This window comes from Canis lupus, chromosome 35 (genome assembly GCF_003254725.2).
Source record: "Canis lupus dingo isolate Sandy chromosome 35, ASM325472v2, whole genome shotgun sequence".
Taxonomy (NCBI): Eukaryota; Metazoa; Chordata; class Mammalia; order Carnivora; family Canidae; genus Canis; species Canis lupus.
The window spans coordinates 2,277,705-2,299,787 of NC_064277.1; the positions used below are offsets into that span (position 1 = coordinate 2,277,705).

Genomic DNA, 22,083 nt, shown 5'->3' on the forward strand with positions numbered 1-22,083 from the left:
CCCCTCTTGTGCTCTCTCTCGCTCTCTCTTGCTCTCCAAGGCTTTTAAAAAATAGAATAAGATGATGATTCTTTTAAAAAAATAAAGCTGCCAACATAATAAATAAAGAAGCATCTGCCAGGCTGTGTACAGCAGCAAAGGGCTCTGACTTACTTAATGCATTCTTCATTTGGTCCATAAGACGCATAAATAAAATCAGCTAAAATTAAATAAATATCATAAGTAAAAGATATATAAGATACTCACTTTTGAAATTCACTTATTTCTCATACATTATATGCTAAAACACCTGTGCCTCCTCTGGCACTCAAACATTGTATTCTTCTGAAGCTAACATAGCTAAGCTTGAAAATATGATTCACCTGGGGCGTGTCAGCTGCAGGACAGTCAGACAAACCATATTCACTTTCAACTGAAGCCCGCTGAGGATGGCTTTGATGGTGGCTTCTTGTGTCTTCCCTTTCTCTTAGGACACAGCGAGAAACCATGAGGAAAGCCTGGGCATTGGACAGACCCTACGTGGAATCCCAGCTCTGTTACTTAATGTCTAGGAGGCTGGGCAAGTCACTGCAACTGTAAAAGAAGAGTAACAGTGCCTCTTGTGAGGGCTTCAAAAAAAGTAAATTGGAAAATGAATGTAAAGTGTCTATAACAATGGCCGGTACATAGTAATAGATCAATAAAATGGTTGCTACCATTAATTACCCAGTTCCAATCCCACAGTTTTAGAGCACTACATGTTTCCTAAAACACCCGGCTCCCAGGGGCGCCCCCCCGAGAGCAACAAACTTAGAACTAAATAAGCACGTGTTATTGTTTCACTCTTATCCCTGAGAAAACCATGGATGAGATCAGTTAATTGATTTGCAAAGTCCCACAGTGGTAGAAGTAAGAAGTGGTCCAGTTGAAAACTGACGGTTTTATAACATCAGATATGTCCAGCCAGGAGAACATCCTTTGTTACCAGCATCTATGGGTACAGCGGGGGTAGTTGAGCCCAGCTCTATTCATATCATAAATATTCAACAGAAGGAAAAAGAGAGGAGCTCTCTGGGACGTGTGAACAAATAATATGGAGAGGATCAGTCTCAAGAGAAACTTAAGAGTGTAGGAAAGACAAGGGAGATGAGGCAAAGAGGTTTTTGCTGGCTTCTAAGAGCAACAGCAAGAACAGCCGTGCAAGCAGAAACCTGCACTTACTGAGGTTTACATTTGGACAGACTAGAAGAATGATATTTATGACAACAGCACAAGAGTGCGTCAAGGTACACACTGCCCTTTTGTAATCTCCAGAATCTCATGCTATTTTCACTTAACTGCTACAAGGAAAATAAAGCAGGAGACCAAAATCAAAACCCAATGTGCACTCTCTGTCTTTTAAATTCCTGAGGATGGGGCAAGGAAGGAATATGCTAAGGAAAAAGAGAAACGTGTTCTTAATGATTGAGAAGCACTTGTACAGTTCATCCCTGAACAACGCATGGGCTGGGGATGCTGACCAACCATCCAGGTGAAAATCGGCATGGAGCTCTGGACTCCCGGAAAACGTAACTACGCATGGCCTGCTGTCGAGCAGAAGCCTTGCTGGTAACACATAGAGTGAACATATACTCCCTATGCCACCTACATTCTACACTGTATTCCTGCAACAGAGTAAGCTACAGATGTTAGGAAAAGCACAAGGAAAATACATTTACAGCATGGTACTACAGCGAAGAAAGTTTGTGTGTGAGTGGACCCACACAGTCCAAGTCCGTGCTGCTCGAGGGTCAACAGTACTTACTTGCACCAAGCCATTGCACAAAAGGGTTCTGGGTGTCCCAGGACCCACTAATCAGAGCTGTACAAATGAAAAGAGAGGGCTGCCACCGGGACGGGCACGTGTGGCGTCTAGAGGAAAATCTGAGTGTACGTGGGTAACAGAAGAGAGCAATCCACTTTGAAAGAGGCCGGCTATCAGCTAAGAACTAGCGGTAAGCAGTTCCAACTGCTACTGGATGGCCTGGCCCAGTTCTCAATTAGTAATGTCCACCTAACATGCGAGTTCTACGCGGTCACTTCCTCTTGAGACAACGTGGAGAAGAAACTCTATTGAAGTAGTCATATCTTTTTCCAAGAATGAGTTAATCAGACTGTAGTCTCCTTGGAAAGAATAGAGGAGATTTTAACATAAAAGGGTTCAGCTTGTTTTAAAAAAAAATATCAAATCCATTAACAGTTTATGAGTATCTTTGAGTTCAAATATTTACTATTGGGTCAAAAGTTCAAATCGCTATACATGATACATTTTTGAAAAAACACATTAGTTGAATTTTGGACTAGTAGTTCAAACTTAAAGCACAGAGATGACTTTAACTATTTAAAATCAATATTGGAATAACATATAAAAATTAAAGAAAGTCGTGAACGAAGGCCATGACCATTGTTTTCCCTTGCAAAATTCCCAAAGAGTACTGAATATGCTGGCGACAAGGCCTTATAAATAAATGAATTAAAAACATAAGAATTCTAGTTCCCTCTCCTCTCCTCTTAGCTACACTGTTAATATAAATATAGCTACAGAATAAAGGATAGTATATTATCTGGTGTGGAGAGATATACTGTCTTCTTAATTCACTTGTGCCTCATCACTCCTGTGTCACAGGGTTTAGCCTCCCCCTCTTGTGGAAATAACATCCTTGTACAGCATCTATCATGCGGTCTTTCTGCATACATGGAGGATACACAGAGTAATGAGTTGATATGAGATATGGAGTAGATCCCATAAGTAAGAGAGGCAGGCTCTCGGATGAATTACGAGGGTTATTCCTTCACAGCTGCAGATAGTTTTCATATTTTGTAAAACAAAACATGATGCAATCTCTCACTAGGCTATTAAAGTGGATTAGGGCCCATCAGCATCCCCAAATGATGACTGTGCGTAAATGTGCAGACACAGACAAACACGGGCATAAACACATACTCCGTCCTGTCTCACCAAAAATCTAGGAAAGATGTTTCAAGCTATGGCTCACATTGAAAACACATGTGTGCAAGTTATACTTCGGAAAAGCGTGGTAACTCGCGTCAGGGTAGAAGTTACTTGACCCAGACTGAAAAAGGAATAGCTTCCAAAGTTTTATTTTGTGCTTATAAACAAATTTTCATATTTAATTACTGCAGTAATCCTTACCAGCTACTCTGATTGAATCATGCATTTTATAATGTTAGAGTATCACAAGACCTTAGATGACCTTAGATTAAGAAAAGGGAACTGAGTTTCAGAGAGTTGAAGGTGGAGCCAGAACAGACTAAGGAAAAATTTCTTTCGGACCCGGCACATAATTAATTGACCATTCCAGCGGCAAGGGGCAGGGGAGGGTACTGGGGATTTCCAAGGTGAGGCCACTTGACAGCCTCTTGTCCTTGGCCTCCTCCAAAGGAAGAGATCTGTTAGAGGAAACTAGTTAATTGAAGTCCATAACGTCTAATGTGATTATTAAAAATAAATAAATAAAACGACACAGGGATCCAAAAGCAAAAATACCGAGTCTTCGAGAGAAGAGCTGAATTCTGCTAGCAAGCTGATGCCCCAGCTGGAAGTAAGGAGTTTTATGGGCAACTGCAGTAAGACCCATGGCTCATCTTTGTGTCTTCATTTTCTTCGGTCTCAACAATGGTCTCATGTCTACCCGTATAGACTTCGGAGATTTTTGAAAGGCCAAGACTACATAAATGTTAATTACGACAATCACTACCACTCCATGGTGTGGCTGCTAGCTCAAAAGGCATCTTTGTGTGCAACAGGAAAAGGTGCTTTTTCCTTTTACTCAGTGGAAAACTTTAATTACAATAAAATGTGGATTGTTACAATATGAAGCTCTACTGCAACCTGCTGGAAAATTATCCTAATGAGTATGCAGATCAAAGCTGTCTATAAGAATAGCACACATGATGGACTTGAACCTACCATACTTTGAAGCTTCCCTGAGCTAATGTTTGGCAGGGCCTAAACACATCCCGTCTTTGAAGCCTGCGTGTAGAGAGAAATTCACTGACCGACCTGATGCCCTGCTCCAGAAATCAGGGATGGGGGGAGGCGGAGCCTTGCCAACTATCCGCCCTATTGCTCTGAAGTGAGATGAAGGGGACTGGACCATTTTTTTTTCCCTCTCTAGAAACTTATGTTGCTTACAACTCAAAATATTTTTCTCTAAAATACAGAGAAATTATCCTATAATTTTTAAATTTATTATTATTATTATTTTTAAAGATTTTATTTATTTATTCATGAAAGACACACAGAGAGAGAGGCAGAGACACAGGCAGAGGGAGAAGCAGGCTCCATGCAGGGAGCCCGACATGGGACTAGATCCCGGGTCTCCAGGATCATGCCCTGGGCCGAAGGCGACGCTAAACCGCTGGGCCACCTGGGCTGCCCACTATAATTTTTTTTTAAAGTGAATGATAGGAGGTTGTTTCTATGTGTTGGGTATTTTTTTCATCAGATTTTCTAAAATGAATGTTTATTCTCCTCTGTCTTTATAATGAATAGTTTGTTTTTAAGAAATAAAAGAATAGTTTGTTTTAAAGAATAAAAAAATAGGACCCAGGAGGTTTGGGGGGTTTTATGGCCACTATTCTACTGAGGAATATAGCGCATGTTTTGTCACCTGGCCCCCCTTTGCTGAGTGTGGATAGGCACTTGCGTTGCTATAATCCTGGAACCGCATGGGCAGCTGGTAAATCTGCTAGGTTCAGGGAGTCAGTACCTCCATCAGTCCGTGCCCTGAAAACCATGCATAATCTGGAATTGACAACACAACATGGTTAAGAAGATACTGACTTTTCTTAACCAGTCATGGGAGGACAGAGAATAAATACCATTTCTCTATTTCCTTTGAGTCATGGGAGAGCTATTGCCTTCCTTTTAAACTGATTATGCTAAACTACATAGATTTCCATTTAAATCTAAGGTATTTCTGTTGTTACAAAGCCTTACATCCCACACAGCATTTGAGGAATCTTAGATCCTTGACACTCAAAGAATAATCTGTGGATTAGCAGCAACTGGCATCACCTGCGAGTCAAACATATGGAATCTCAGTTTCTACCCCAGACTTCCTGGATCAAAATCCACATTTAACCAAATCCCCGAAGCATGCTTTAGCTCTTTTCTATCTGGGCACTCAACTGCCTACCCCCATAACCTGTTAACACAGGAAATGATCAAATATAAGGGTGAAGATTGACACTCTTCTCCATCAACATCTGCAAAGTCATGGGGGACATGGCCCAAGGCTCATCAACCAAGGAAGCAACAACATGGAACATTTGTAGGTGGCCATCTGACAAAGGGTCACAGATGATAGGTGTCAGTCAGTCACTAGTGTGAAAACAAATGGTTTAGACCCAAATTCTAGTCACCTCTTACTCTGGATAATCTGGCATAATAATAATAAAGCCCATGATGGACACCTTCCATGTGCCGGTCACCATACAGGCACTTCACATATGCCCCGAGGCTCGCAGTGCCAGCTAATAGTTTGTGTCGCTCCCATTTGATGGCAGAAGAAATGGAGATTGGATGCATTATTGTGCGAACATCATACACCTCGTCATTAGCCTGGGAATTTGTCTACTGTCTGCCCGCTTCAAAGGCAATGCTCTTTCCACTACTCTACACTGCAGCCTTGAAGTTCATGGGAAACACGTGAAACTTAAAATTTTTTGATGTGGCAATTCTAATAAGAAGTCAGGTTTGCATTTCTAAGTTCAAATGTACAGCTGAAGGCTGAGTCATCTTGTTCTGTGAAATTTAAAAATATATATACACACACACGTACAAGTACACCTCTGCACACATACACGTGTGTACACAGACATGCACAGAGACACACGCACATATATGCCTGTAAATATACACACACGTCTGCTCCACCTGGGAGACCCTGCTCCGCGAGTGCGTGTTACACCGTCAGTCTTACGAGAGTTTGCTACCATCAGAGTCCCGTAGTACTTCTAGGAAAGAGGGGAACGTTGTGCAAGTCTCTGCTCCTGAAATGCAGTAATACACACTCAGCAGCCATGTGTGGAGGAAAGAGAGGAGCTCAGCTAGATGTTCTCTGGACAAAATTCACACTTGTAGAACACGTTTTCTTTGGTGGGTGAAGAAGGGACAGCAAGAAGGTATAAAATGCCTTCCTCGTTTTAAAACGCAAACTGTTCTCTTCAGACTACTCACTGTGAATAATGAACCAGGGAATTAAAAGCTTTAAACCTGTTAAAGAAGCAATATTAAGTTTGGAATAAATATAGCTGAAATAATCCAGGCAGTTTTATGACCTTACACCCCAAATAAAGGTGAAATGCTGAATTCTTTCCCTAGAAATAGTGGTAAACACAGCTAACAGATGGAAGAGCTGAATGGAAATTTCAATAAAGAAGGCCACAAAGAAGCATTTGTAAGCTCAGGGGTGCATGCTTTAAAAAAAGACGCTGAAAAATGGAACTTTGTTTTATTTTGATAGAGTGCCAAAACAGTACTGCATTCCTTAAAGAGCTGAATAAAGGATCGAGTTAGACTGGCCTTCTCAACACCTCTCGAAAAGCCCCCTTGGGTCTCATTTTGCTGGGATGACTATTTATATGACAGGTAAGGGAATAATTTTGCTGGATTCAGTTACACTTGGGCCCCTGTGACCCCTGGGTCAAAAGAGCAAAGGCAAAAGTGACAATGTAGATAATTGCCTGTTTAGGATAATGGAATACTGATTGAAGTCAATGATTATAACACCTGAAAGATAAATGAGCTGATGTTAAAGGTTCAGTGGAGATAGCAGACAAGTGGAACAGCAGGCACGCAGGAGGGGCGGCCCGAGCTGTGGAATTCCAGGGGAGGGGCCGGTTTCCTGACCTGGAACCTCTGGCAGCCTGGAGAGTTCCAGCATCCGAGATGGGCCAGTTGGTGAAACACGCCGTCCAACGGAGGGGAGCCCGGAGCCCCAGACCGCGGGATTAGAGTAACATTGGTGGACGTGGCCCTCCAGGAGTTCTCACTGTGGCCTCTGGAGGCCGAGATTCGCCCCAAATCCATTATTTCTGTCTGTCACTGGAGGGAACTTTCCCTTCCTGCCAGCCAGGAAAGAGCCTGCTGACGTCCGCAGGTCAGACCTCCAAGCCCAGCACGGCAGCGGCGGCTGAGTGGGGGGCCAGCGGTCCTGCTCCACTGGCACGACCTGGCCCCTCCGCTTCTCTCCCTCCCTCCCACCCTCTCTCTCTCCCTTTCTTTTCCTGAGAATGTTTGTCTGCCCCCCTCCCCCCGCAGGGCTCCTCCATCACCTTGCAGAGGCTGGCCCACCCTCCGGGCTCTTCCTGGGACCAGGCCTGTCCAGGGGCTCAAGCAACAAACAGAACCAAAGAGCAAAAACACTCCACTCCTTTTCCACCCCAGGCCAGAGCAGGGTGGCCACAGGCCAGGTGCCCCTGCAGGCGGGCCGGGGGCTCGGGGTTCAGGGGACCCGGGGGTGTCTGGGGCTCAGAGGTCCGGGGTGTTTGGGGGGCCAGGTTTCTGGGGGCTCTGGGGGGGTCCCAGGGTCTGGGGTCCAGGGGGCCTTCACTGGCAGGTCTGCCTTGCGGTCGACGCCGGTAGCTCCTCCGTCACAGAGTCTAGACGCCGCCTGGCGGGAGACCTCAGAGATGGGGCTCTCCTTCCCCTCAGGCCCAGGGCTGTCCCCCGACCCGGCCCTGACGACAGGTCTCCCGACCAAAGCCTCTGGGGCTGGACGTTTCCCCTTTGCTTCCAGCTGGACCCACTGAGGCCCGCGGTCATTTACCTGGTGGGTGCAGGGCCTGAATTCCACCCAGATTTTCTGCCTCCAACTCCTCTTCAAAAGTGACTCAAGGGCCATGAGTGACTTGAGAAGCTTCTAGAGACCGTGACTGTGGAAGGAAACTTTCTGACCCAGCCTCCGATTTTCCAGTGAGAGACCCTGCATCTGACCCCTGTGGAGACATCCGTCTTCTTCTTGATGAGTGCATGTCTGTGTAAATAGGAATGTCCTTGGACAGGAAATGTCCTGAAAGTGCTCCTTTGTTGCTCTCCCCCCACCGAGAACCGTATGTAGGCAGCTGGGGAGCAGAGCTCAGTATGTGCGCTCATCGGTCCCGCTCACCGAGCGAGGTTAAAGAAAAATGTCACCGGTGGATCCAATTTCTTCCTTCACTTATCGAGGGCCCTGGATGAGTCAAACAGAGGTCTGTGGATAACTCTCAGACCCGAGACGGGCCACCGCCCCCAGCTGCGGGGCAGGCTCAGGAGCAACAGGCCGGCAACCCATCCTCGCACGGCCGGGCAGGATCCCGACGTCCTCCAACGGGCCCACCGCACAGTCCAGTCCTGAGTCTTCTGGGGACACGTCCCACCAGAGTTCCCTCGGGCCACACAAGTATAGAGGAACTCCAAATATAAAAAGAGAAACACGTTTAATACCATCTGTCTGTCCACCTGCAGCCTATTGTCCACAGATATGAAAAAATACCTTTGGGTACCTGGATTCGAGGACACATGACTAAGAGCTTCGTTTCTGAATAACCATTTCTCATATTTTGGGCAAATCACTTCTCTAAGCCCCAGTTTCCTAACCTGCACAGTGATGAAGACGACGAGTAGCACAGAGGTTCTCCCGAGGACCGCATGAGAGCACCTAGCACGGCGGGGACACAGGGAGTGGAGCCTGTGGGGCCCAGAGGGCCGGGGGGACAGAAGGCGCTGCACACCTGCGCGCCAAGCTCCGTTCCTGCAAAGCCCCTCCGTGGCACTAGGAGCCTGTCGCCCTCGGACATAAACCGCTTCCTCCTCCTCCCTGTTCCCCGGCCATGGGGCTGGATGTCCTGGTTAGGGGGCTTCCCCCCTGCAAGGGCTGGGGATGTGGGCGCCAGGCCCAGGGAGTCCTTCTCAGCACTTCCATGAGGATCCACGCTGCGTAGCTCTCTGTCCCTTCCCAAGCGTCTCACTCAGGTCACTACAGTAGCTCAAGGGTCTTTGGGGATGTGACTTAGAGAAAGACCTTGCCGTCCTGTTTTGCATTATTTTACTCGAGGGTGATTTTTCTTTTGAGCCAGAGGGACTGGATTGCAACCAGAGATTCACAAGTGTAAGGTCCACGGGGAGCCCTGACCTGCGGTAGACGTTATGATGCAGTATCATCTCGCCACATCATTTTTTTCATGTATAAAAACCATCCTATCAAGAAACCCAGCTTTACGTTTTAAAAACCAGAGCCAGGGTTTTCTTTTGCTGTCATATCCCATGACGCACACAATCGGAGTTTGAGGAATTACCTGCGGGAGGCCAATTTCTCTCCGCAACTGCTGCACCTGATGAAGGCGGACGAAGCCCCACGTGTGCTAGAGCTGCGCCAAGCCCAGGAGCACGGACTCGCGTGGGAAGACGCAGAGATGAGAGAAGGCCCACCACAGAAAGCTGGTTGGAGAAAGCTCCTGCCAACTATGCAACAGTGAGCAAATGGCCTTTGTTTCAGGAATTGGCGACAGGAACCCCACAAGGGAAGCCCCTGCCTTCCTGGTCCTCCAGGTGTCCCTGCTGCTGACTCAGGGCCCCGCGAGGGGCCGGGGCCGTGAGGGAGCTGCCCTCTGCTCGTTCTCTCTGGTGTGGGCCTCTCATGTGGGGTTTCTCTGAGCTGTGGAGTGGCCTCCCGGCCCTTTGCTGCTCAGGCTGCCTCTGGAACCTTCTGACTGCTTCCTTGGTGGCTTCGCTCCGAATCAGCCTCAGGGAGGCTTCAGACCCCACGTGTGGAGGTCAAGCTCCGGGCCGGGTTCCCTCCGCTGTCCTCCGCTGTCCACCCTTGTTCCCAGGCCGGGCCAGCCCACGTGAGGGACAGGGGCAGCTCTACCACGTGGACTGGACCTCGCTGTACTGTCAGTTTGGAGAATAATGTCCCACTGTGAATATCCTCTGGAATGAACCCTGCTGGCCATAACTTCCTTTCCTTTCAACTTCATACTGAAAGATGAGTCACCAGGTTCCAATATTCTTAATGGTTGTGGAGCCTTTTATAATTTTATAGTATTATAGGAATAATAATTTAGAAGTAGCGCAGTCCTCTCAAACCCACGCCCCTCCTCCCTTGTTTTTGGCAAGAGTTGACTTTCAGAGAATCCCAGCTGTCCTGAAATATTGATGAGCAGTAGAACGGGCTAACTTCAAACACAAACCCCTGTCCCACCCTCACAGCCAAGTTCAACAGACTGCACAGCAACAGGCTGTTGTGCTTGGATCAAAAGGATCTGAGAGTCTGGAGGCAGGCTTGAAATACAACTGATTTTATTACGAGTAAAATTAATTCAATGGAATTCTATTGAAACTGCATGGGGGGAAAGAGAATTTGGCCTGGTTTAGTCCAGACTCACAGAATTTGGTCCAATTCTTTCATTTATTTCCTTACTCTAGCTCAGCCCCAAAGAAATTCCTAGCAAAAAACCTAGTTATATGTACTTAAAAAGCAAGAGGGAAAAACAAAAAATCCAAACCAACCCACCCAAAACGTAGTTGTGTTCTGAGAGTCACTGTTTCTAGGTACACATAACCAAATGCAAGAATCTTCCATTCGAGGTTTGTGAGCATTCATTTTTCTTCTTAGTTATCCTGAGGAAGGACCGGATAACTTTTTAAAAAGTTATTAGATAACTTTGAAAAAAGACTTGGGATAGAAATACCCCAGGGCTAAATGTCTGATTCTTAAAGCTTACTGATTTTAACTCAGTCTTGGCAAAGAGACATTAGGAATTGCTAGGAAGGAATGAGTAAGGGTTAAACGGTGACATTACTAAATGCCTACAGTGTGCCAGGGACCATGCACAGCCACGTTTTACCTTGCCTAATTCTCAGAACAACACTGAGAGGGAGGCATGACGACTTCCCTGTCAAAAACCGAGATCAGAGAGGTTAAGAAAGTGGCTTGACTGGTGGAAAGACTGGGGACTTGATCACTCAACTCAAAGGATGTTATGAGCTCAGACACTCCTGACATCCCTTCTGTTGGGAAGTCCTGTCTCTGAGGTTGGGTGGGCTGCTGGTACAGGGGGTGTAGAGTCTTACTGGACCCTGATATTTTAACCGTGTGCTTGTGTGTTCCCCGCAAAACTATACACGTCCTGAGGGTGCTTCTCTCCCTGGGACCTGACCTCATAAATGTCGGACGAATGCTACATATTGCTCAGAAGCCACATGTCCAAAGAATTCGAAGGAGGGGCATAGTTCTCTTACTTTTTGGAGTGTAAAATCTGGATAAAGTCGTGAACTGAAATAATGACATGCATATTGCATAAAGTTAACTTTTCTTTTTTCTTTAAGAAGAGTTGTGACGTTTTACATAGGTAAGGATAAGGCTGTTGGAATAAATACAGCTTTGCTATCTTAAGAAGTTGCAATTGAATTACTACTGAATATACATAAAAGGGAGAAATGTGAAAACATCGGTACCGGCTATCTGATAATGCAGCTCATTCATTCATATTAATGAACTTCGAATATGCACCTGCCAGGGACAGAGGCATTCTAGTACTTAGCGACAGAAGAGATGTTAACATATTAAGGTTAGTGTGGGTGACGGATAAAGTCCTGCCCCTTTCCCCTGGGGCTATGGCCAGCCCTGGATATGTGATAATTGCATAGATGGGCTGGTCTTAAAAAAAAAATAAAGACACAAAACCTTTCCAACTTTAGTTGACAATCAGTAAAATATGAGAAGTTAAATCTGCTGTAATAAAAGTCACATTTTGCATGTTATACGTAGGCTATTTGTGATCGCAAAAAAAAAAAATTTCTGAGTGCAATAGTATGTGATCAGAAAAGATCACTTGTAAGTCTTCACAAACCTTCTTCCCCTATTACCGCCTGAGGATGTTCAGTGTTTGCCTGAACTAGGACTATCTGCTGCTGGAAGGAAAACTGGCTAAGGAGGAAAATGAAGAGGCCAGAGACAGAAGGAAAGAGGAGAGTCAGATTACAGGGAATTTTAGAGCACAGGGCACGTTAGGGTGGATGGATGAAGAGGATCTTTAACTCACTGTTTTGCAGAAAAGGGCAAGACCACTGTCACTGCTTCTACAAAGTTGAATTTTTGCTTCTTTTGGATGTGACTGACCACACACACAACAGGCTAGTTTTCTTTGCATTGGATTTATCACAGATGTGCCTTTGCAGATCTGAATAATCAATCACTGTAACATATCAATACAAATTAAAATTGTGCAACTAAATTTCAAACATTATAATTCAGAAAGCACACAGAGAGAAAAAGAGTTTCCTAGAGTAGCTTTGATACAGAAGTAATCAGTGTTACAGCATAAATTTTTCTCTAAAAAAAAAGCATACAAGATGTCTTAGTCTGATGAGACAAGGATTAAAATAAAAAATGTGCTAGATAAAGCTGCAGTAATACCTTGACGTCCTAAGAAGTTGACCTATTATTTTCTAGCAGAGACTTGTATTAGCTAAACAGGATTAGAAGTATAATTCATGAAGTTCTTTGGCCATAACAAATCCAGATGGCCTATAATTGAAAAACACGATTAAAAACATGTTTTTATGTGTACTCTTAATAAATCTTTGGAATGAAGTATAAAAAAGTAAAAACAGAGCTATATAGATGGTGGGTTAATAAAAATTCTAATAATTAGCAAGAAAAAGTTGTTTTATCAGATGGAAGACATAGTGTTAAACACAGTTATAACAGGTTGTACTATTAGGCCTCATTTCCCTAAAGACAGTAATTTAACCATCACTATGGCAACTGAATGCCACGACGGTATTTTGTTGAATTCTCTTATTTCTAGATGACAGGACAGAAAAAACAAGATTCTCAAACTCTTAAGAAATTAAAAGATGCTTATTTTAAGTTTTAAGAATGTAGATAACATCTCATGCTGGAGAAATCAATTTCTGAGAAAACCGTACAGTAGTATTATAGGGGACAGGGCCTGCACTGGTCCGGGAGACCGGGTAACGCTAGACTTCTGAACGGACCGCTGTTTGCCCAGGTAATGTGTGCTGCTGTAACAGACAAACCCTGAAATCCCGATGTCTTAACACAGCCTTGTCTACCAGGAGGGCATAGTAACCCACAAAGGTACCTTACAATTTTCTACCCATGATAAAACAAAAAGGTAAAATAAATTTTAATATATTAATCTAATATATCCAAAATACTGTCGTTTCACCTGTAATTCATATAAAAATTGAGATGTTTTACATTTTCCTGTCCCTTTGAAATCTAGTATCTAGTTTACATGTACAACAATCTTATTCAGACTAGGCTGGTATCAGGCACAGGCGGCTAGAAGCCACAGTAACTGGATGGCAAAGTTTTAACACGAGAGAATCCCCTCTCCATCCTTGCTGCCTTCGGTTCATCCGAGTACTTAATGCTGCATATTAAATACAGCCTCCTGTATATCGATTCAGGGACCAACGTCCTTCCATCTTGTGGATCCCTCCATCCCCTAGGGGCTCAGGGAGCTTCACTTCTGGTGGGTATCAGGAGAAGAGAAGAAGAAGAAGGCCCAAGAGTGACATGTCATTCAGCTCTGAAACAGTCACTGGCCCCACCCGGATGCAAAGGGGGCATTAGGAGATGCCATTTTGGGCTGAGTGGTCATTTTCCAGCAATTACTCAAGAGGAGGAACAGGGATCTACAGAAAACTGGCAGAGTCTAAACCCCCACGTTTTTTTGTTTGTTTTCTCTGAAGCAGAACAAAATGTGTGGTAACTCTATTTTTAAATTCTTGAGGAACCTCCATACTGCTTTCCAGAGTGGCTGCACCGATTTGCATTCCCACCAGCAGTGCATGAGGGTTCCTTACTCTCCACATCCTTGCCAACACCTGTTGTTCTTTTGTTTTTGACTTTAGCCATTTTGAAGTTTCTTCATGTTCCTAACACCATGACTGGCTGGCTTTATCAGAAAGGAGGAGATAAGCACACCGGCTTGGTGTTCACATGGCGCAGGGTCAGCAGTCTGGGTGTGGCTGGTTACGGACACGAGCCTTTGCACTATTGGTGAGGAGCCGCAGGTCCATGATGTGAAAGCCATGGAGGTGTGCTGAGCTGTAGGCATCTGAACTACACGCTCGGAGGCTCCTTTGTCTGAACTAGTCATCTAGTGAATGTTATGGTCACTATGGCTGAGTAACAAGTTTCCCCAAAACTTAGTGTCCTAAAACAATTATCTATTATGTTTATGAATTGTTCGGGTCAGCAATTTGGACAGAGTTGTCTGGGGCCTGAGCAGAGACGCCCAGGTTTGAAAGATGGTTCACTCCTGTGTCTGGAGGTCAGTGTTGACTGTTGGCCGTGAGCCCCGGTTCCCTTCTGTGCAGGGCTCCCCATGTGGACAGACTTGGATTTTCTCATAGGATGGGTGACTGGGTGACAAGAGTATGCATCTCATAACCACGTGTCGGGTCACAAAGGCCCACCCAATGTCCAGGGCAGAAGAAAGAGGCTCCACCTCTTGATAGTGGCGAGGTTCTGGAAGAACATGTGGGACTGAAAATATTGCTATGGCCATTTCTAGAAGCGTAATTGGCTACATTGAGTGACCATGCTGAGCACCTCTGAGCTTCAGAAGGGTTCTGGCCTCTGCTTACCATTCGACATTGAGTCATTCCTATGAAGAGGTGAAAACTTCCCTTGTGAGAAGTGTTCTTAGAAACAAAACTAAATGCCGGTGCTGATGAAGGAAATGAAGAGGTCCAGCAGAGATGGTTCTCAGCCAGAAAGCTTGAACCATTAGATAAAAGAGTGAGATGTTAAATAGAACAGTGGTTAAGGAGAACAATCCACCTGAAACAAATGTGCTGCTATTTCGGCATAAAGTTATATGTTGTCTAAGGGTTTGTAGACTGTGAAGGTCTTGGAAAGTCTGTCTAGTGATGTTCAAGGTCAAACTATTTACCCCCTACAGAATGATGTTATTTCAATAACTCCACGGAAATGGTGAAACAATGAGGCAATAGTACAGTTATATTCAGTTCACCAGAATTCAGTAAATCACAGCCATCAAGAAGTTGAAAACCATAATTTGGAAAGATGGAAATGACAAACAGCATCTAGTAGCACAGAACCTGAGCTGAGGGTGAGGAGTGTGAAGAGGGTCCGCCGGGGGCAGGCACCAATACAAGCCCTAGGTCAGCAGGCTCGGGTAGAGAGCAGGGCGCTGGGTTCTGGGAAGCAGAATACAGGGACTCAAGCAGAGGCCCCATCACACAGCCTGCGCACGCACAGCAGAGTCTAGAGGAGGACTGTGGGCTCAAGGGCAGGAAGGAGACCTTAGCAGCCCAGGCTCACGGTCCAGGCACTGGGCTTCAGCAAACCAAGTCCTATCCTTCGCCTGCTGGTGAGCGTGCAATTGCTCAGGGGCTGCCAGGAGCGCCGACTGGGCAGTCCTGCGCCTACACGCTGAGCACACAGAGGCTGAAAGCCTTTAGGTCAGACGCTCAGGGCAAGGCTACTCGCCCTCATGGGAGATTGGTTTTTGGTTGGGAGCGCAAGAGGTCTGGCATCTTCCAAATGAAACATTATATTTGTAAATTATTAAAATTGAGGAAATCCTATCAATAATTTGTGGTATGTTTGTCATTCTGAAAATTATAATTATTTTGGAAAGAATGAAAGAACCACTACTGATTACTGAAAAAAAAATAAACGGAGTCATTTGAGTGTCTTGTTATGATGTGTCAGTTAGAGATACTTTAAGATGTCTTAAATTATGTCATCCACTCAAGGACCCACAGCAATGTGCAATCTTACAGTTATTTAGGACTCTCCGAATTCATTTGTGTCCAATCCTGCAACCCAGCAAATATAATCCTGCAGTTATTCATGACTCTCCAAATTCATTTGTGTCAAAACAAAACTAAAGTTTCCCAGTTAATAAAAATGAAAGGCTAATAGACTTGAACATTTACTGCATGTTTTTGGGGTATACCTTAATCTCCTCCTTGGCTAAGTTGCCATCATATAAATCAGGCCCTTAAGTTATCATTGTTATAGTAGCAATAAAAATAATAATAAAAGTACTGTGAGGTCAGAAAATGTCAAGAACAGTCAGAAAAATGAGAGAGACATAAAACAAAGTATAAAAGACTAGCTAGGATTGGAAAAATTCAGGTACTGTACCTCCAAGTGTATTTCAGCAGGAGGTAGCTGCCACTGCTGTTTTATTTAATGAGTCTCCACATAAATCCCAGCTGCTAACCATGTGATAAGTCCATCTCTGCAAACAAGAGACCCCATTCTCTATCGGTGTGCAGTCCTGGCTGCCACTAATGGGAATTTCACTTACAATAAGGGAAAAACCAGATCTTGCAATGCTCCCCTGGATTTGTGTGGGGGTTTTTTGTTTGTTTGTTTGTTGTTTAAAGCATTTGAACATTAATTTAATTGGTTTGACCCCGTTTGTTTTGCAACAAAATTAATATGTAAAGTTCCTAGATCCAAACACATGAAGAAAGGAAGAGAGCAGACTCTGGATACTTGAAATATTTTTGCCGTGAAAAAGGCAGAAAGATATTTTCCTGAATTACCAAAGAGAGAATTTAGACTATAAAGTAGAACTAAAGCCTAAATAAATTTCCTAAGCTTCTGATAGTGGGCGGACAGAGAAGAGAGAGGGGCTGGTTTGGCATCTTTTTTGTAGGACATGCATACTTTGTCACCTTCTCGACGCCACGGCTTCGGGGGCCGGCCCACCCCCCGCGAGGCAGAGCGTGCGCAGGCCTGGGATGGAGACACACGCGTGGCCCGGGAGGCTCGGCCGGTGGGCACCAGGGTGGCAGGCGGGGGGCGGGGGCCCTGGCAGGTGACCTAGCCTGTCTCAGGCGCCCAGATGTCACACCAGGGATAGGAATGCCCAGGGGTAGAGCGGCCCCGAGGAAAGGCTTGGCAGAGCAGCCCGAAGCAGGCACCAAGAGGAAACCGTGAGGCGGGGCCTGGGCGGCCGCTACCGAGGCCTGGCAGTCCGCAGGGCGAGCCAGAGTCGGGGGGCGGGGGGCAGGACCCAGAGGAACCGTGCGGGGAAAGAAGGGCTCGTCAATGCGCCCATCGGGTGCCTCGATGCAACGAAGTTAAAAAGGAGGACGAGGCGCAGGGAGGGGAAGATCACACGGGTGGGTTTACTTGGGGCTTCCAGGGTGGGTCAGGAGGCCCGCACGGGCTCACTCCCAGGCACGGGGGCTGTGTTGGGCTCCCCTGGCAGAAGCACCTGAGAAGGCTTGATGGGAACAGAAGAGGGAAGGGGGGGCGGCCGGTGATGCTTGCCCAGCAGCAATGGGAGGGAACAGTAAGGCCTGCAGGTGAGGACATCGTTACTTTGGAGAAGAGAGTAAGAGCTTCCGTCAGAACCCTACAGACCTCTCATTCCAGGTCACACCTCACTCTAGATAGTTAAGACATATCAAAGCTCCATTTAGCTCAAATGCTCCGGATATAACTTAGCATTCTATATTTTAGGTCAAATAATTTTAACTCTTTCAAAAACCATGTTTGATTTAATCAAGTATCTTGGATTTCTGGGCTTTCCTTCATTCACCCTCAATTTGTTAGTGCAATACTGCAACACGATGCTGATGCTAAGCCCCCGGAGTCAGACTCCGCAGATCAAAGGGCATAGGCCCCAACGAGAATGCCCCCACTTCTGAAGACAGCCAGTTCGGGGGTCCCCACGCCACAGTACTTCTCACCAACTGGTTATAAATTCAAGGTATTTTCATGACTCCCTTCAGGTTCAAGACTTTGTTAGAATGACTCACAGAATTCAGGAAAGTGCTAGTCGTATACGCGTAACAAAGGACTTCCTTTGTTATCATCTTGAGAAATCCCTACTTTGGTGTTTGTGTTAGGGCTCCCACCTCCTGAATCCTATGCCCTTCTCTTTCTTGGTTTACTTCCTTGTTTCAGTGGAGTATAACCAATACTTCTCTCAAAAGAGTGCACAGAGGATAATTTCTTTAAAAATGTTGCCTATTTGGGGATCCGTGGGTGGCTCAGTGGTTGAGCATTTATCTTCAGCCCAGGTCATGATCCCAGGATCCGGGATCGAGTCCCACATCGGGTTCCCTGCATGGAGCCTGCTTCTCCCTCTGCCTGGGTCTCTGCCTCTCTCCTCTGTGTGTCTCTCATGAATAAATAAATAAATCTTAAAAAAAAGTTGCATATTTGGAAATGTCTATAATATTCTGGCCAGATTTAGAAAATCATATGCAAAATTCAGAAGGCTTTGCTTCATTGACTTCTCATGTCGATGTTGGAACATACATACAATGAATGCACTTTTCACTCCTGACTTTACCCTTCATCATTTGTATGAAACCTGTTTGTACTACTGGAGGTTTTAGGATTTTCTCTGTGATCCCAGTGTTGAACATTTGCAGTAATGGTCTTGGTGTGAGGTCTTTCCTCGTTCATTAACCCAGACATTCACACAGCTTTTGTTCTTTCAAGATTCATATTCTTTAGTTCCGGGAAACTTTCTTCAAATAGTCATTTGATGATTTCCTTCTATTTTCAATCTTTTCTCAGCTTGAAATTCTTTTTTTTTTTTTTTAGAAGATTTTATTTATTTGTGTGTGTGTGTGTGAAAGAGAGAGAGAGAGAGCACTAGCAGTGGGGAGGAGCACAGAGAGAGGAAGAAGCAAACTCCCTGCAGGAAGTCCAACGTGGGGTTTGATCCCAGGACTCTGAGATCATGACCTGAGCTGAAGGCAGACGCTTAACCTACTGAGCCACTCAGGTGCCCTGCTCAGTTTGAGATTCTTATTAGATGCTTTCACTTTTCAGTATATCCTCTAGTTCTCATGTTTAAAATCTTTGTGTTGGTATGTACTAGAGCTTGGTTCTTGGTCCCCTTTCTCTCTGCTCACTCTAATAGTGATTTCATCCAGTCTCAACAAATGACTTCTTGATGTTACCTTGGGGTATTATGGGACATTTTCTTGGGCCATTATAAATTCCCAAATGCCCCATCTTCTTTGGTAGTCTCAGAACCCATGATAACATGACTATAAGTTTGTGATGCACTTCTCTACTCTAGAATGAGTTTAGGAATCTACGGGGTTGTTGTTGGGGTATACATATGGGTTAAGGTGAATGAGCCTAAGAGCTCCAGAGGCTTTCAGGACTGTTACAAGAAATTCTTATGGATTTTCTTATACCCTTCAACTCTCTATAAACTATATCTCAAAAAATTTTTAAAGATTTTATTTATTTATTCATGAGAGACACAGATAGAGAGAGAGAGTCAAAGACACAGGCAGAGGGAGAAGCAGGCTCCATGTAGGAAGCCTGACGTTGAGTCTCGATCCTGGGACTCCAGGATCACACCCTGGGCTGAAGGCAGACGCTCATCCACTGACCCACCCAGGGATCCCCAAATACATCTCAATTTAATTGATAAATTCCTATGTTCCTCTAGAGGAGGTCTGAAATCAGCATGGGAAACCATAAATGACCTCTTTCCAGAAGTTCAAGAAATGAGAGCTTCATGTATGCCTTAGATGTCCATTTACTTGATGAGCCTGTCCTTGTGTTAAGTGAATGTAGTCAACTCTGGGAAACTTGGATGCTTCTAAACCAACCCAAGTGAACGCTCAGGTACTCCATCCACATGCAGAGGTGATAGATGCAGTATATTGTGAAGGCAGCTAATCTTCCTCTTTTAAAATGCCAAAGGAAGTTAAAAGCCCTTTGGGGGATAATTACTATCCTTTCCCTTCCTGCACTGTAATTTTATGGTCACCTGGAATTGTGGGTACTCATTTTGCTTAGTATTCCTCAACATACACAAATTCTCTGCCCCAAGGCTGAGAGCTTTTCCCAAATGTTCAAGACTTAACAGAAAGTTTGACAGTTCAGGGCCAAAAATGCAGAGATGTTTGTACGCAGCTTAAAGCAGAGTATACCTGGGTCTCCCAGGAGCTGAAAGTGAAGTGATGGAAAGGGCTGCATATGCTTGTGTGGGAACGACTTACTTTTAAACAGACAGATGGAGAAAAATACTGCAAAACCAGAGGATGGGGAAATGAACACTGTCCCACAAGGGCATGTTTTCATTAGAAAGAAAATGAAACAAAACCAACAAAGAATCGTGTTTAGATCTACACGAGAAGGTTATTCTAATCTCCTGAAGTCAATTTCCAAGCCACTTTTCCAGTGCCATAACCAACACCTAGTAAGTTCTTTCTTCTTTTATGATATACCCATGGAGAGTCCCACAGTGAAATAACTACATTCCAAATCCTATTTCTTTATACCTACTCTACGCTATAGGTTTCTAAATCTAAGATAGTCCCTAAGAAGCCAGTTTATTGAGAAGAAAAAAAAAAAAACCCGGAAAACTGTAGCATCACTCAGGTAGTACAAATATGTGGATAAACATAGATACATGTATAGCAGCAAAAATCACAGGGAAAGGAAATTGTGGCATTTTATGGAGAGCTTAGGTTTTGGTGGTTGAAACCATGGAATTGCCAGTTACGATGTTTTATGCCTAAGGTCAGGGTTAGAGGTAAGCTACTGGAAATATACTAGCCTTGGGAGAGCTTGTCCCCAGCTTGACTTCATGAAAAAGTAGAGTTTAGTTATCTCAGGATAAAAAAAGGATTAAATATCATTTTCACAGCTTCCCATCAACTCTGAATATTAATAATAGTACCCAAATAATTTTACAGATTAAGAACTCTATGTATTTAGTGAAAGGATTTTCATAATATGTGTATTATATATGACATACTTGACATTCTTACCAAAGGGATATAAAATCCTTTGAAAAGAAGGTAGAAATGTCCCATTCCAGACCAAATGTATTCAGATGTTAAATGGTCTAAATGAATGTATTTTTATACAAAGATTTCTATATGCTGTCAAAGACTCTGAGGAAGTGATTTTTTTTTTTTAATAAGATTTATTCACCTACTTTAGAGAAAGAGAGTACATGGAGGAGCAGGAGAGGGAGAAAGAGAGAAGACACCCCTCTGAGCACAGAGCAGGATGAGAGGCTTGAACCCATGACCCACCCATGAAATCATGATCTGAACAAAAATCAAGAGCTGGATGCCTAACCAACTGAGCCACCCAGGCTCCCCTGACGTTTTTTCTTTTTTAAAGGAACTCTCAGCTATACCTAAAACCCATGAGGTATCAGAATTACACAAATGCATACAAAGTCAGTCTAACTGCTTAAATGACCATGTTGAACTACTGATTTTCCTTCCCAATATTCCAATCTCTTTTTCGATATCTATCTATCTATCTATCTATCTATCTATCTATCTATCTATCTATCTTTGAAATCAGCAATTAGAAAGACAATCTAGGTAATAGAGTTCCTCATAGAGAACAATTAAACGCTGAAAGAAAAACTTTCAGACTTAAAATTTAAAAATTTCAGATTTAAAATTAATAATCACACAGTGACAAATGGACAAATTAGTAGAAATTATGCCTTGAATTCAAATAAAATTTGGAGATGAATTATTTCTAAATTTGAAGTCCACATGAAATGTACCAATAGTGGAATGGGTTTTGCAATATAAAAGACATGTAAATAGATGTTCTTTTCTGAAAACAGTTCATTTGCATGAAAATAGTCATTCACATTTTATTACACTCAAGTTAAAAAGCTCTTTGATTTGGGATGCCAGAGGGACTCAGTGGTTGATCCTGGGGGTCCTGAGATTGAGTCCCACTGGGAGCCTGCTTCTCCCTCTGCCTCTCTCTCTGGGTCTCTTATGAATAAATCAATAAAATCTTAAAAAAAAAAAAAACTCTTTGATTTAAAGATATGCAAGAAACATTGTAACATGACCCTAGAGAAGCACTCCTATGAGTTTTGATAATTTATCATAAACATACATACTCTGTATTCACAGTGACCCTCTTTCCAATGGCCGGCGGAGCCAAGGGGTGGGAAGAAGGTAGGGCCTGGCCTGTTCCCTTTTTTCTTTGTCACATCAGCAGAATGTCTGGAGCCAGAAAGTGGTAACCAAGGCTGGGACCTCAGAATGAGTTTTATTTATTATGAGTA

General features: G+C 44.2%; 1 protein-coding gene across 1 annotated transcript in view; it reads right to left on the reverse strand.

The window, feature by feature from the left end:
- GMDS (GDP-mannose 4,6-dehydratase) overlaps nt 1-22,083 on the reverse strand; it is a 575,388-nt gene that overhangs the window by 128,792 nt on the left and 424,513 nt on the right. The window lies entirely within an intron of this gene.